This window comes from Hyperolius riggenbachi, chromosome 4, assembly GCF_040937935.1.
Source record: "Hyperolius riggenbachi isolate aHypRig1 chromosome 4, aHypRig1.pri, whole genome shotgun sequence".
Lineage (NCBI taxonomy): Eukaryota > Metazoa > Chordata > Amphibia > Anura > Hyperoliidae > Hyperolius > Hyperolius riggenbachi.
In genome coordinates, this window is record NC_090649.1 from 32,666,992 (window position 1) to 32,684,507 (window position 17,516).

A 17,516-nucleotide genomic window follows, 5' to 3' on the forward strand; every position below is an offset into this window, starting at 1 on the left:
TGGATAAATGCAACACAGGAGAGAAGAAAAATATTGATGATTAGACTTTGCGGGAGAAAAGTGTGTTTATTTTCGCTTTTTTTTTTTCATTTCAGTTCAGTTTATATACTTGCTCACAGACCAAACCCTCACGGAGAAATATTGCTGCTGAATGTCACCAAAAATGTTCTTTTCCATTTAATCACTTTCTTAAACAAGCCCGAGTAATAAAAAAAGTAATCTACATACCTGAGGCTTCCTCCAGCGCCTGGCAGCTGATCTGTCCCTCGTCACAGCTCCGGTGGCCTTGGGTCCCCTCCGTTGCAGATGTTGACCTGACGACAGCATCTTCTGCACCTGCGCAGGGCGCTCCTGACCACGTGAGCGCAATCACAAGCGGCACTCGCGCAGAAGATGCCGACCTGGCAAGATCTGCATCTGCAACAAAGGGGTCCCCGGGCCACCAGAGTTGCTGCGAGTGACAGATTGGCTGCCAGGGGCTGGAGGAAGCCCCAGGTAAGTAAACCTCGTTTTTGTTTCATGCCTCAAATGTGTCCTTTAAAGAGGACCTAGGTTGTAATATTGAACGTTTCACAACATTACTACTAGTTAATTTGGTGCTACTCATTCGGCTAATTAATTTGGTACTTAATTTTGCTCCTGGTATCCATCAAGCTCCTTTACAGCTCTACTACAATTGGTGGGTGACTGGAGAAACTCATCCACTTGCCCGTAAATCAGTCTCCTATTGAAACTTTGCACACACCCCGCCCCCGCCACAAGTGTTTCAAAGGTCTATGGCCTTCCCCACATGTGTGGCCCACCCCAGCAAAGCAGCCGCCTATTAGGCCATAGCTGCTAAGCTGGAGGCATGTTGAGGTGACACCGTTGGCGGTGGTTACAGAACTTCTGAACAATTCGGGCAAAAAATGTCACGGTGGTTTTGCCGTGAAAGGGTGGAGTTTCAAAAGATTTGTAAGTGGGTAGAATGCAGCTGGCAACCACCAACTGTAGAAGGGCTGTAACAAAGCTTTATAAAGGCTTTTAGGTTTACAGCCTTGATTGTCTTAATGGTACTTCCCACTATTCGTAATGCATACATACTGTCCCCATTCTTTGCCAGTAGCCAAGCTATTTAACTGCTCTCCTCCACGTGAGCCAATGTGCCGTCAACACCGGCATGCTTGCATTTAGCTCAGCACTTCTTACGAGTGTCCTCTTCCCAGCTTTCCTCCATTTGTCTGTAGGTCTCCACAGTGACCACATATGATTCCATCTTCTGATCCTGTGAAGACATGACACAGCCGCTTGAGTTCCTGGACTTGGCATGTTACACTGAGAGGTGTTATACTAGTGTGTTGTTATTCTCTGTAGTATAGTACCCCATGTGGGTAGAGCCTGATGTAGAGAAGCTCATTGAGATGCCAGTAAGTTCAAGCTGATTAATATTTTATGTACATTTCATGGAAAATCTATACAGATTGCAAATGGAACGATTAAATTCAATGTTTTGGCCCACAGTGTAAGAAGCACCACGATCAGTTTTAGCCAAATATGTCAGGAACTCCAGGATCTGTTTTGGTTAAGTGTTCTGGGAGGATGAGCATTTTTTGTACCATTTATTTTGTTTTGGCTAAAAGTGCCAGAACCACTAGGATCGTTTAAGGCCAAAGCTGCTGGGTGTAGTAGGATCCGTTACAGCTAAAGGTGTCTGCGGGCACTAGGATCGGCTATGGCCAAGAGTTGTAGAAGCACGAGGATCAAGTTTTGGCCATGGACGAGCTCGTCCATACCGCTAAGGTGGTTAAACTCCTTCATAATTCATTCAAAAGGTTCCATCCTAACATCTAAAATACCTCACAGAATTAAGCTGGCCATACACTAGGCTGATTCCTCGCCGATCGACAGCAGATTCGATCACTGGGATCGAATCTGCTGTCACATCGTTCACGCTACACGCTAAATTTCGATCTATTTCTTTCCCAAATAGATCGATCGCTCTGTGCGGGAAATGACCGTCGATCGCCCGCGGGTAGGGAGCGCGTCGCTAGCGGTGTTCGAGTGCCCGACGACCGACGCAATACAGCTGCAATACATTACCTGTTCCGCCGGCACGACTCCCCTGGTCTCCGCTGTCTTCTTCTCCGCGCTGGTCTCCGGGTCCGGCAGGCTTCACTTCTTCCTGTCCTGGCAGGAAGTTTAAACAGTAGAGGGCGCTCTACTGTTTAAACTTCCCCCAGACATGAAGAAGTGAAGCATGCCGGAGACCAGACCAGAGCGGAGAAGAAGACAGCAGAGACCAGGGGAGTCGTGCCGGCGGAACAGGTAATGTATGCGGGGGAGCGGTGGCAGCACCACCACCACCGATTGTGAACGGTTTCAGGCTGAAATCGATTCACAATCTGTTTGCAGTAAAGGCAGCCATACGATCCCTCTCTGATCAGAGAGGGATCTATCTGTTGGTCGAATCTGATGGCAAATCGACCAGTGTATGGCTACCTTTACTTTACAGACAGAAATGAGCTGGTCTAATCTCTGCCAGAAAAAGTGGGCGTGGTTACTCCTTGTTTGTCTTTGTGAATTGTGTGATTACTGAATATTAGGGCTGGTGCACACCAGAGCGGTTCTGGAGCGGTTTGTTAAACACCTGCAGGGGGAAACCGATTGGCTAATGGAAGTGAATGGGCTGGTGCACACCAGAGCGGCTCGTTTTTCCATAAACGCAAACTCGGGGCTACAGCATTTTTTAGATTTCTGAGGCGTTTCTGCCTCAATGTAAAGTATAGGAAAGTGAAAAACCTCTCTGAAAAACGCCAGATCAGAGCGGATTTCCAGGCGTTTTTGTTACAGAAGCTGTTCAGTAACAGCTTTACTGTAACAATATTTGTAATCTGCTACACAAAAACGCTCCAGAAAACGCTAGTCATGCTTAAAAAATGTCTCTAAACATGTCTAGAATCGCTCTGAAATCTGCTTCAAAAGCCTCTAGTGTTTTGCAGATCTGCTAACGGTTTTTGGTGTGCACTGGGCCTTAGACCAGGTCTAAAACATGACACCAAACCATCAGTAGGCTAAAAACCATTTGTAGACTAGTCTAAACTGCTTAGCGAATTCAGGCCAAAGTGGTCCATTAAGGTTATCCTCTACTGGATCACGGTAGATGCGAGATGTTCAGTGAATGGCTAATCATTCCAGTTTGCATGCACATTTATTGGGAATTGCATGCAGCTTGGGCTGATGAGGGTATGTTCCCACTTGTGCGTTGCGTTTTTGACGTGAAAATGGCGTCAACGACTCCGCATACGGATTCGTTCACGTTTCCATGCGGATTTTCACGCGGAATCGCTCGTGGTTTGCGCTATGCGATTTTAACCATGTCAGTGCCGGTAAGCATTGACATGGGTTTTTATGCGACGACGCACGCGAAAGCGCATGGAAAACCACAAGACAAAAACCCTTGCGGTTTTCCTATTTAATTACATTACCGGCGATTCGCGTACGGGGGGGGGGGGGGGGCGCCATTTGGCATGTGAAATTCTGATGGCTCTGCCATGCAGATTTTCTCTGCACAGCAAACCGCACAGAATTCCTGACAAGTGGAAACGGGCCCATCCACTTGTATTGATTATGCGAATTTGCATGCAGACAACGCATGCGAATTCGCGTTAGTAGAAACGTACCCTGAGAATTGTTGGGAGGGGCATTTGACTAGCCCATGTGCAAGCCGCATACAATTGGCATGCAGTTTGCATGCATGAAAGAAAAATAAAGGGGTTCTTTAACTTTTTTTTTTTAATTCTTACCTGGGGCTTCTACTGTCCGTACTGTCCCATGCCGTCACTCAAATATTCTCCAGTGGGCGAGGTGGATTGCCCAATAAAAGGACTGTGTTTTTGCCCTTCACTATTTAAAAGGACCTAACTCGATTTATATACTTGTAGTCACTCAAGTATCCTCCAGTCCCCCTGCCACAGCGCACTTATCGATTTTTCGTCTATCGAGACGAACACCACTGCTCATCTGTGGCTGCACATGCTCTCACTCCAACCCACATCACCGGGAGCATCCGATGCAGGCGCAGTACAAATTCTCCAGCTTGAGTAAACCAGATATGTACTCCACCTATAGTCATTGGTGGTGTGTGCGCCTTTATATCTCTCCACAAATGGCATGGCGGCCTCACTTCTTCAATACACAAGTTTTAATGCTCCAAAAAGAGGATAAAACATCACAGCATAGTTGCTACATTTATTTCCTTTTAAATTATACTCTAACTCTAAAAGCCATAGACCCGGAACAAGCATGCAGATCAGGTGCTTTGACTGAATCTGGATTAGCGGCATGCTTGTTTCAGGTGTGAGATTCTGACACTACTGCAGCCAGCAGGGCAGCCAGGCAACCGGTATTGTTTAAAAATAAATAAATATAGCAGCCTTCGTATTCTCCTCACTGCAGACGTACTTTAACTACTTTGGCCTCCTGGACGTACTAGCTACGCCCAGGAGGCCATGTGCGCTGCCGCGCGCCCCCCAATGATGTCATTGTAAACAAACTCATGGCTGCCATCTTGTGGCCAAAAAGCTAACTGCATGAAAATGCAAAAAAAGAATTAAAAAATAGACCAATATGTCCTAAAAAAAAATGATTTGCATCCCACCCTCCCAAAAATACCCACATAAAATGTTTAATAATAATAATAAAAAAAATTACAATAAAAAAAACCACAAATATTTACCTAAGGCTCTAAACTTTTTAAATATCTATGTAAACATGAAATATTTATATATTTTTTTTTTATTATAAGCTTGTAAATAGTGATGGATGCAAAACGGAAAAAATGCACTTTTATTTCCAAGTAAAATATTGTCGCCATACATTGTGATAGGGACATAATTTAAATGGTGTAATAACCGGGACATATGGGCACATACAATACGTGAGTTTTAATTGTGGAGGCATGCATTATTTTAAAACTATAATGGCCGAAAACTGAGAAATAATGCATTTTTTTCCATTTTGTCCTTATTCTTCCTGTTAAAATGCATTTACAGTAAAGTGGCTCTTAGCAAAATGTACCCCCCCCCCCAAAGAAAGCCTAATTGGTGGTGGAAAAAACAAGATATAAATCAGTTCATTGTGATAAGTAGTGAAAGTTATAGGCTAATGAATGGGAGGTGAACATTGCTCGGATGCATAAAGTGAAAACGACTGAAGGCTGAAGTGGTTAAGCTAGCTGCATGTAAAGTGAGATTTACACAAGAAATGCTCACCACATCATAAGAGTATTTCTCACAGCAGCCCATCGGGGGAAATAGTGTCAGGAATATTCGGAGTCGTTTTGAAATGGCTGCCATCACCTGTGGGTAAATCACGTACATGTAATTAATCTTCAATCAACGAGAGCTGAAGGCAATCCTTGTACATGATCTTATTGCTATACATGTGAACCTGCAGGCTAGGCTCACAGTGGTGTGTTGCCACTTTATGGGGCATCTTAACCCAGAATATAGCATTGCAATAGTAAGTCTATGGTTCTAACAGCCAAAATGTTCAGCCAATCATAATAAGCCACTTGTATCTGTAATGTGAGTGGATCCGATACCTCTGCAGGCGGGACTTCACACTCTGCTCTCCTTAGTTTTGCAGCGAGTAGGCTGCTCTGATCTGCACTACAAGTGAGAGTAGCCTGTACTGTGCTCCACACGCTACCAGGAGCGTCATCGCTAACAAGAAGAGAGAGATACCCGGGAGTGCATACAATCCAGTGGGAGGACTGTGACGATAATTTTATCAGTGATTGCAAAGTGGAAATGCTGCATCCTCTTATGTTTACATTTACATCATTTCTCATTTTCCCCAGGCTGCTTCTAGTGGCGGTGCCATTCTTCTTGTTATCAGGCATCAACTCACCTGCAACCAGCCTGAAGAGAGCAGCCAACCATGGGTTTCACATGATGCATGCACCGCCCACTGTCATATGACGCATGCACCGCCCACTGTCATATGATGCATGCACCGCCCACTGAAATATGATGCATGTACTGCCCACTGTCATATGACGCATGCACCGCTCACTGTCATATGATGCATGCACCGCCCACTGACATATGACGCATGCACCACCCACTGACATATGATGCATGTACTGCCCACTGTCATATGACGCATGCACTGCCCACTGTCATATGATGCATGCACCGCCCACTGTCATGATGCATGCACCGCCCACTGACATGACGCATGCACCGCCCACTGTTTACTATATCCAGAGTCAATGTCACGTAGGGGCCAAAAACAGGTTTACTATAACAGAAGTTTTATTATATCAGAGTTTACTATACCAGGTGTTGCTCTCCATTAGACTTATAATGGAGACTGGCGGGGAACTGGAGAGAGAGTTACCCAAATGTTTACTATGGTTGAGTTTATTATAATGGTATTATACTGTATTCAGATCATGCCAGTTAAGGAAATCCATCATGTTTATCTAAAGTTTTTAAAGGACAACTGAAGAGAGGTATATGGTGGCTGCCATGTTTATTTCCTTCTAAGCAATACCAGTTGCCCGGCTGTCCTGCTGATCCTCTGCCTCTAATACTTTCAGCCATAGACCCTGAACAAGCATACAGCAGATCAGGCGTTTCTGACATTATTGTCAGATCTGATAAGATTAGCTGCATACTTGTTTCTGGTGTTATTCAGACACTTCTGCAGCCAAACAGACCAGCAGGGTTGCTAGGCAATTGGTATTGTTTAAAAGGAAATAAACATGGCAGCCTCCATAGTCTTCTCGCTTCAGTTGTCCTTTAAGTCTCCACTAACTTTATTTGTAGTCCTTTTACTTTCTCTTAGGGCCCGTTTCCACTAGAGCAGGGGTCTCAAACTCACGGCCCGCGGGCCATTTGTGGCCCTCGATACAATATTTTGTGGCCCTCGCCAGCAAAAGCTTCCTTATAGTTTGCTTCAGTGCTCCCAAGTAATCCGCCGCATCCCCGCCGCTAAATGAGGGCTGCAGAGCCCCCAAATCGCCCTGGAGGCAATCCGCCGGCATTTCCTGGAAGGGGCAGAGCTTTCAGCTGTAGCTCTGCCCCTCCTGACGTCAATCGCCGCACGGATCGCCGCCTCTCCCCGCCCCTCTCTGTGAAGGAAGAGTGAGAGGGGCGGGCAGAGGCGGCAATGCGCCGCGATTGTGAAATCCCTTATGCGGCCCAGCCTCATCCTGACTTTGCCTCCTGCGGCCCCCCAGGTAAATTGAGTTTGAGACCCCTGCACTAGAGCGAATCTGCATGCGTTTTCTGCATGCAGATTCGCATAGCCAATAATAGTCAATGGGCCTGTTTCCACTTGTCAGGAAATCTGTGCGGTGGACTGTGCAGGAAAAATCTGCACAACAGAGCCTTCAGAAGCCGCACACTGCAAGGGTAGTGTGCGATTCACATGTCATGTAATTAATAGGAATTTGCATAGCGTTTTCACTATGCGAATTTTCCATGCGAATTTGCATACGTTTTCGTGTAAAATCAATGTAAAAGCACACAAGCACTGACATGGTTAAAATCACATACCTACAAAAATACACTAAAACGCATGTGAATTTGGATGAAAATTTGCATACAAATGCATTTACAAATCGCATCCGCATGCATTTTCTGTAAAGAAATCGCACCGCACTAGTGGAAACGGGCCCTTAGTGTTCTCAAGCTCTGAGGCCTTCTTCACATCTTAAATCGCAAACGCAAGCATTTTGTGATTTTTTTTTAAAGCAATTTTTTTCCCCTCGGCGCTCCACTGCTCGCTGCGTTTCTGGTAAAAGCGGTTTTCTAAGCACTTTTCCAGAACAGTTTTGTAATCCACTCCCTGACGCAAGTCAGGAAGTGAACGCTTTGACCCTTAAAAACGTTTACGCAATCGCTGCACGAAGCGATTTTTGTGAGCGTTTTGCGTTTTTCCTATACTTTCCATTGAGGCAAAAACACCTCAAAAATGGTACAGGCAGCGCTTTTCTGAGCGGATCGGAAACTAACTGCTCAGATGTGAACTCTCTTGTAGAGAATCATTGCATAAACGTTTTTAGGGCGATTTTGAAAATCACCTACGCTTGAAAAAAGGCAAAAACGGCCTCAGGGTGAACGAGCCCTGAGGCAGCCATCATGAACAGGGATACTCAAATCCGATCCGGATTTCATCCTGTTAAATTCAAGTCACCTGTGCGGGCTCGGCGGGGGGTTTAATCTTACCTATCATGACGTCTTCTTCGTCAGTCCTTCGGCGCCTCCCACGATGCGCTCCAATCCGGCGTCACGTGACTAAAAGCACTTCCTCCTTCCGGGTTGAGTCATGTGACGCCGGATTGGACCGCATCATGGGAGGCGCTGAGGGACGGAAGAAGAAGACGTCATGATAGGTAAGATTGACGCCCCCCCCCCCGCCCAGCCCGCACAGGTGACTTGAATTTAACAGGATGAAATCTGGATCACCACTATCCGGATTTCATGCGGATTGGATTTGAGCATCCCTGTTCATGAACCTTCTCTGGGTCTGTCTACTCTACCTGCTGTATACAGGTTCCAGGAAGTGATGGCCTGTAACGTCTACCCAGCAACAGGTGAAGCATGGTGCTTTTATGTGATTGGATGGTAAATCTGCGAACACACTATAGATCAGGTGAATAATTATTCTCTTCCTGATGTGGATCGTTTATCAGGTCCAGACAGTAGACAAGATTGCAATAAAAATCTTGATTGATAAAGATCGCCCTATAGATGTGGGTTTTGTCCTGTCCAATTAAAAATGATTTCTGCTTGAGTTAAAGCTGCATTCAAACGCTAACCTGACGTGTGTGTTTTCAGAGCGAAGGAGTTTCATTTTTTACCTTTGAAAAAGTGTATTACCGTTAATAATCACCAAAGGCTTCCCACCATAGCTATTGTAAGATGGTCATTTTATATATATTTATCCATTTTCACGCTATAGATACAGTATATATTTTTAGCTCACCTTTTTATCCATAAGGCACCCAAATATTAAGAAAAATACTCCCTGAAAAGAAACACGATATAAAGTCACTTTTTTGGGAATGTGTGATTTCAATCATTTTCTTATTTATATACGCATTTATGTATTCACATTAGTGATAACAATACATTTTTTCATCACAGATTTTTTTGTTTCTAGAGTATATCACAAAAATACGAGTTGTCCTAAAAAGGTTAATGCAGCTGCCAGTAGAGGAAGCAATGACCCCAATCTACTAAATAGTTAAAACCAGAAAACCCCCAATTCTCAAAAGAATTGTGTTCGCACACAACCACCGCACTAAGCACCACCCACCCTAAGCTGCCTTCAACAGGTCCGTGCATACTTAAAAGGATACTGTAGGGGGGTCGGGGGAAAATGAGTTGAACTTACCCGGGGCTTCTAATGGTCCCCCGCAGACATCCTGTGCCTGCGCAGCCACTTACCGATGCTCCAATCCCCACCTCCAGTTCACTTATGGAATTTCAGACTTTAAAGTCTGAAAACCATTGCGCCTGCGTTGCCGTGTCCTCGCTCCCGCTGATGTCACCAGGAGCATAGTGCGCAGGTCCAGTATGGTCTGTGCCTGCGTAGTACGCTCCTGGCGACATCAGTGGGAACAATGACACGGCAACACAGGCGCAATGGTTTTCAGACTTTAAAGTCTGAAATTCCAGAAGTGAACCGGAGGCGGGCCGGAGCATCGGTGAGTGGCTGCGCAGGCACAGGATTTCTGCGGGGGACCATTAGAAGCCCCGGGTAAGTTCAACTCATTTTCCCCGACCCTCCTACAGTATCCCTTTAAAGAGAAACCGGGACCAAGGATTGAACTTCATCCCAATCAGTAGCTGATACCCCCTTTCCCAGGAGAAATCTTTTCTTTTCTCAAATAGATCATCAGGGGGATCTGTATGGCTGATATTGTGGTGAAACCCCTCCCACAGTGTGATGTCAGGTCCATGGTCTTCACAGTTTCCTGTCTGTGAACCTCATTGTATTGTAGGTAATAGCTGTTTACAGCTGTTTCCAACTTCCAAAAAAGCAAGCAGCATCTCCTTCCACTGACATCACCTGCCAGCAGTAAAAATGTCACCATGTGGTAAATGTCAGAATGTAAATCAGGGAAAGGAAAGATTTTACAATGGGCAAACACTGACTAAATCATTTATACATAATTATTGGAAGTGGAGTTCCTCTTCAAGTATGCACGGATGTACCTTCAGTTGCACATGCACACCACAACCGCCGCAATAAACCGCCGCCCACAGGCGCCCCAATCTTTGGTTAGTATATATCGAAGAATATATAACAGAATCCACAGTGCTTGGAAAATAAGTAATCAGCAGTGCTGTAATAACATCAACCACATTATAAATACAACCATTATAAATACAACCTTGCATGCTCTCCTAAATCTACATTTCTCACTGCACCCTCCCCCCCTTACAGTGAGTTAGAAAATATTTAGATCTCTGCTGCTCAACCTCTCGTGGGGCCTTCCCTGGTGAGGGTGGAAGACTGTTCCACCCAAAGCCATAAGTGGTCCTTTCTATAGCAACCAAAATACAGTAGAGTTAAAATGTATCTTCAGAGAAAAAATACATTTTTCACCATTATATACTTGAATATATGAGCTGAATTTTTAAACCCCAAAAGTGTCCTAAAAGTGGGAGGGTCGGCTTAGATACAAGTAATGTGTGTGAGCCACATACAGCATACTGGGTAGAAATCTTCTTAACTTCCTTGCAGTTCTATACTCACCAATAGATGTCAGCAGTGACTACAGAACTGCATGGGAGAAGGGAAAATGGCTGCCAGGATTGAGGAGAGGTAACTATAGATACAGACACTGCACTCTGCATCACACATATGCACTGCAGTAGCACTCTGCATCACACACGGGGAAGGCTAGAGGGAGACATTGGGGGCTCAGCCTATATTCAGGTCACAGATCATTAGGGTTTTTGAGGGACGAAAGTTGGGAGGTCGGCTTATACTCAAGGCGGCTTATACTCAAGTATATACTGTATTCCGGTTACTATATGATCATGTACTTCCAGTTTCCAAAATGTCTCCTCAGTATATAAATCATAACTTGCAGTAATAACATACCTGGAAAGAATTAATAATTGTAAAAACGTAGTGAAGAAACTCATTGTCTTCCTCAATTAGGGTTCCTGTTCCCAGAATCCATGACACACCAAGAACCGACGTTAAGATGGCAATAGCTCGGACCACCAAGGCTTTCCGATCTTTTTCCTGACCTTCTGATACCGGAGGCCTCAATATTCTCCAGATCACAACCGCGATAACAATGGAATTTGTGAACGTGATGAGAAGAACTGGTCCAGAAAAGGCAAACACAGCCCCACTCTCCCCATTGAGGAAACAAGCCCCTTCTTTGATGTAGGCCTTCTTGGGGTAGTCAATGCTCAGGGTTACAATAGCGATAATAAATGGACAAGCATACCCGATAATAAACATGACTGGAGTCACAATTCTCCTAACTAGATGATGAAAGATGAAGACCAGCTGGTGAAACAGGACAAGCCCCTGGAACAACATCCAGAAGAACGAGGCTAGATAGAAGAAGTGTTGGAAGAAAGCTGCAGTGATGCACAATTTATTTTCATGGCTGTCATCTATGAAGGTTATAGACAAGAACCAAGCATCGGCAATCATCATAGAGAGGGAAATGTTGACCATGGCCATCTGGCGGTAAAAGGTTGTATCATTCTTGACCACCGTCTTCCACTCTACAACATAGACAATCAAACATATAAGCAAACTCAAGATGGATAAACTAACACCAACTTGGCTGATATAGTCCAAATATTCATCCTCATAAACGCCAAAAGACATTAACACCGAGAAGGCGGTCAAGTGATAACAACTGCAGAGTGTCCTGTTGACTTCACTAAATGTTTCACATCCTTCCGTTGACCATCCTCCTACTCCTCCAAATAAGTTGTAATCCCAAAAAACGCATTGTGGAGCCCCAGTTTCTGTGTCATTTGGGTCCAAACTTTTCCAAAAGATCATATCTAAATCGACTTCTCCTACGTCTCTTAGACTGTAATTATTTATCATAACAGTGTTGATAACAATGCGATTGTTCACGGAGTGATAGTGCCCCTCCACACTAGGCCCAAAATAAGCAGGAAGGATCTTGCTGAGATTTGTAAGTATCATACTCGACATGGTGATATTGCAAGTAATAATTTCATCAGAAATGTCAAAAATGTTCATGTAAATTTCGATGGCGGGGGTAGTGTTAAATGTTCTGTTGTAACCAGCCATGGTCACGTTGCTCAGATGCTCAGAACTTATTTGGACGTTTGGAAAGCTGAGATTAAAAGTGCTCGGCTCACAAGACTGAATTATGTCTTCGATGGACTCCATGAAGGTGGAAGCGATGGTCGGATTTTCACGACGAGCTCTTCTCCATAATCTCTCCAAACGGTTGTCCAACATCTGGCTGCACACAGCCATAAGATCCTACGTGAAGGGTTTAAACATTCTCAAATGATGTTGATCTTTCAAGTATCAAGTAAGCAAACTACTGTATGTATTTTTTTGTAACAACCTTTGTATTTTTCAAGTATAAATTAATTAATGAGAACCAATTGGGTGCTAAAGGTTCAGGCTGCTTTCACAATGGGACATTACAGGCGCACGTTAGAGCAGCCTGTAACGCACCCCCACCGCACAGCAATGATAAATCAATGGGCTTTTCGCAGTGCCCACGTTGCGTTACACAGTAACGCTTCACGTCAAGATCAATGTACTGCATGCAGTACTTTATACGCGGCTAAGCCGCGTTAGACTGTTTGCACACGCTCAGTACGGGTGTTTTTTTTTTATTTTAGGGGCAGAGAGGAGGCGGGGAGAGGCCGCTACGTAGCCAGGCACATGGCTACTTTATATTCACTGCACTTGCAGTGTTTACTCTTTGGAGCGGCCACTGATTGGCTGGTGGGACCACGTGATGCGGAGAGCTCCGCTCACGTGGTCTCCGCAGCGCCTCTGACAGAGCAGGCGCACCAAGAGCTGCTTGTAACACGGCTCTTGGTAGCGTCCTGCTCCAACACCACCAGGCGTTGCGTTAGGGGCACGTTATGTGCCCTATGACGTCCCCTAAACGCAACGTCCTGGTGTGTAAGTAGCCTTAGGTGACAGTGTTTGGATACCATGGGCCATATGCAATTCACTTTTTCACCTGAGTTTTTTCCTAGGTGATATTTTTACAACTTGTAAATTAAATTTAAACCATCAACAAGCAAGAAAACACTGAAAATAATTTTGACAGTACTTTTTCATCAACTTTTTGGTACTTTTTTCATTGTAAAGTGCTAAAAAGTTTTTTTAACCCTCTGGGCGATAATCCCGAGCTGAGCTCGGGGTAAGCCGCCGCAGAGGATTTCTCAGGCCCTAGTGGGCCGATTTGTTTAATTTTTTTTGTTACACGCAGCTAGCACTTTGCTAGCTGCATGTATATACTGATCACCGCCGCTCCGCGCTGATTCGCCGCTACCCGCGGACCCCGTGCGCAGCCTGGCCAATCAGTGCCAGGCAGCGCTGAGGGGTGGATCGGGACTCCCTCTGACGTCACGACGTCGTTGACGTGGATGACGTCATCCCGATCGTTGCCATGGTGACGGGGGAAGCCAAACAGGAAATCTGAACGGGATTTCCTGTTTGCTCTGATCGCCGGAGGCGATCGGAAGTGGTGGGAGGATGCCGCTGCACAGCGGCTATCATGTAGCTCGCGCTAGACTAGTTACATGATTAAAAAAATTTTTTTTTAAAGTGCTGCTATTATTGTATCGCCCAGGAGGTTAAGCTGAAGATGAAAAATGATCTCCTAGGTGAAAACTCAGTAGAAAAAGGAAATTGCATATGGCTCTATATGTCTTCATCCATGCACAGTACATTGAGAGAAGGTTAACCACTTCCCGACCGCCCACTACACAGGGGCGGCGGGGAAGTGGAGCCCTTCAGGACGGCCTCACCCACAGAGGCGGCGGTCCATTTAAGGGCATGGGCGGAGCGATCGCGTCATCCGTGACGCGATCCTCCGGCGGCGCCTGTCACCGCTCGCTCGCCGCAACATCCCGCCGGCTATACGGAAGCGCCGGCGGGATGTTAACCCCGCGATCGCCGCATACAAAGTGTATAATACACTTTGTAATGTTTACAAAGTGTATTATACAGGCTGCCTCCTGCCCTGGTGGTCCCAGTGTCCGAGGGACCACCAGGGCAGGCTGCAGCCACCCTAGTCTGCACCCAAGCACACTGATTTCTCCCCCCCCTGCCCCAGATCGCCCACAGCACCCATCAGACCCCCCCCTGCCCACCCCCCAGACCCCTGTTTGCACCCAATCACCCCCCTAATCACCCATCAATCACTCCCTGTCACTATCTGTCAACGCTATTTTTTTTTTATCCCCCCCCCTGCTCCCTGCCCCCTCCTGATCACCCCCCACCCCTCAGATTCTCCCCAGACCCCCCCCCCCAGACCACCCCCCCCTGTTTACTGTATGCATCTATCCCCCTGATCACCTGTCAATCACCTGTCAATCACCCGTAAATCACCCGTCAATCACCCGTCAATCACCCGTCAATCACCCCCTGTCACTGCCACCCATCAATCAGCCCCTAACCTGCCCCTTGCGGGCAATCTGATCACCCCCCCACACCAATTGATCGCCCACAGATCCGACATCAGATCACCTCCCAAATCCATTGTTTACATCTATTCTCTCCTCTAAACACCCACTAATTACCCATCAATCACCCATCAATCACCCCCTATCACCACCTGTCACTTTTACCTATCAGATCAGACCCTAATCTGCCCCTTGCGGGCACCCAATCACCCGCCCACACGCTCAGATTGCCCTCTGACCCCCCCTTATCAATTCACCAGTGCATTAATTACATCTGTTCTTCCCTGTAATAACCCACTGATCACCTGTCAATCACCTGCCAATCACCTATCACCCATCAATCACCCCCTGTCACTGCCACCCATCAATCAGCCCCTAACCTGCCCCTTGCGGGCAATTTGATCACCCACCCACACCATTAGATCGCCCGCAAACCCGCCGTCAGATTACCTCCCAAATGTATCGTTTACATCTGTTATCTTCTCTAAACACCCACTAATTACCCATCAATCACCCATCAATCACCCCCTATCACCACCTGTCACTGTTACCTATCAGATCAGACCCTAATCTGCCCCTTGCGGGCACCCAATCACCCGCCCACACGCTCAGATTGCCCTCAGACCCCCCCCCCCCCTTATCAATTCGCCAGTGCATTAATTACATCTGTCCTTCCCTGTAATAACCCACTGATCACCTGTCAATCACCTGCCAATCACCTATCACCCATCAATCACCCCCTGTCACCCCCTGTCACTGCCACCCATCAATCAGCCCCTAACCTGCCCCTTGCGGGCAATCTGATCACCCACCCACACCAATAGATCGCCCGCAGATCCGACATCAGATCACCACCCAAGCGCAGTGTTTCCATCTATTCTCTCCTCTAAACACCCACTAATTACCCATCAATCACCCATCAATCACTCCCTATCACCACCTGTCACTGTTACCTATCAGATCAGACCCTAATCTGCCCCTTGCGGGCACCCAATCGCCCGCCTACACGCTCAGATTGCCCTCAGACCCCCCCTTATCAATTCGCCAGTGCAATATTTACATCTGTTCTCCCCTGTAATAACCCACTGATTACCTGTCAATCACCTATCAATCACCCATCAATCACCCCCTGTCACTGCCACCCATCAATCACCCCCTGTCACTGCCACCCATCAATCACCCGCTGTCACTGCCACCCATCAATCAGCCCCTAACCTGCCCCTTGCGGGCAAACTGATCACCCACCCACACCAATAGATCGCCCGCAGATCCGACATCAGATCACCACCCAAGCGCAGTGTTTCCATCTATTCTCTACCCTAAACACCCACTAATTACCCATCAATCACCCCCTGTCACTGCTACCTATCAGATTAGACCCCTATCTGCCCCTAGGGCACTCAATCACCCGCCCACACCCTCAGAATGCCCTCAGACCCCAGCCCTGATCACCTCGCCAGTGCATTGCTTGCATCTATTCCCCCCTCTAATCACACCTTGAGACACCCATCAATCACCTCCTGTCACCCCCTAGCACACCTACCCATCAGATCAGGCCCCAATTTGCCCCGTGTGGGCTCATGATCACTCGGCCAAACCCTCAGACCCCCTTCCGATCACCTCCCCAGTGCATGGATTGCATCTATTTTCCCCTCTAACCACCCCCTGAGACACCCATCAATCACCTCCTGTCACCCCCCTAGCACTCCTATCCATCAGATCAGGCCCAATACAACCTGTCATCTAAAAGGCCACCCTGCTTATGACCGGTTCCACAAAATTCGCCCCCTCATAGACCACCTGTCATCAAAATTTGCAGATGCTTATACCCCTGAACAGTCATTTTGAGACATTTGGTTTCCAGACTACTCACGGTTTTGGGCCTGTAAAATGCCAGGGCGGTATAGGAACCCCACAAGTGACCCCATTTTAGAAAAAAAAGACACCCCAAGGTATTATGTTAGGTGTATGACGAGTTCATAGAAGATTTTATTTTTTGTCAAAAGTTAGCGGAAATTAATTTTTATTGTTTTTTTTTCACAAAGTGTCATTTTTCACTAACTTGTGACAAAAAATAAAATCTTCTATGAACTCGCCATATACCTAACGGAATACCTTGGGGTGTCTTCTTTCTAAAATGGGGTCACTTGTGGGGTTCCTATACTGCCCTGGCATTTTAGGGGCCCTAAACCGCGAGGAGTAGTCTAGAAAACAAATGCTTCAAAATGACCTGTGAATAGGACGTTGGGCCCCTTAGCGCACCTAGGCTGCAAAAAAGTGTCACACATGTGGTACCGCTGTACTCAGGAAAAGTAGTATAATGTGTTTTGGGGTGTATTTTTACACATACCCATGCTGGGTGGGAGAAATTTCTATGTAAATGGACAATTGTGTGTAAAAAAATCAAACAATTGTCATTTACAGAGATATTTCTCCCACTTAGCATGGGTATGTGTAAAAATACACCCCAAAACGCATTATACTACTTCTCCTGAGTACAGCGGTACCACATGTGTGGCACTTTTTTACACCCTAAGTACGCTAAGGGGCCCAAAGTCCAATGAGTACCTTTAGGATTTCACAGGTCATTTTGCGACATTTGGTTTCAAGACTACTCCTCACGGTTTAGGGCCCCTAAAATGCCAGGGCAGTATAGGAACCCCACAAATGACCCCATTCTAGAAAGAAGACACCCAAAGGTATTCCGTACGGAGTATGGTGAGTTCATAGAAGATTTTATTTTTTGTCACAAGTTAGCGGAAAATGACACTTTGTGAAAAAAAACTATTAAAATCAATTTCCGCTAACTTGTGACAAAAAAATAAAAACTTCTATGAACTCACCATACTCCTA

General features: G+C 46.1%; 1 long non-coding RNA gene across 1 annotated transcript; it reads right to left on the reverse strand.

Moving 5' to 3' along the window:
- Nucleotides 1-958: 958 nt before the first annotated feature.
- Nucleotides 959-9,022, reverse strand: LOC137570327 (uncharacterized). The gene is made up of 3 exons (XR_011031001.1): nt 8,977-9,022; nt 5,250-5,336; nt 959-1,264 (listed from the first exon to the last, which is right to left on the reverse strand). It is a non-coding gene; the product is annotated as an uncharacterized lncRNA (long non-coding RNA).
- Nucleotides 9,023-17,516: the final 8,494 nt, after the last annotated feature.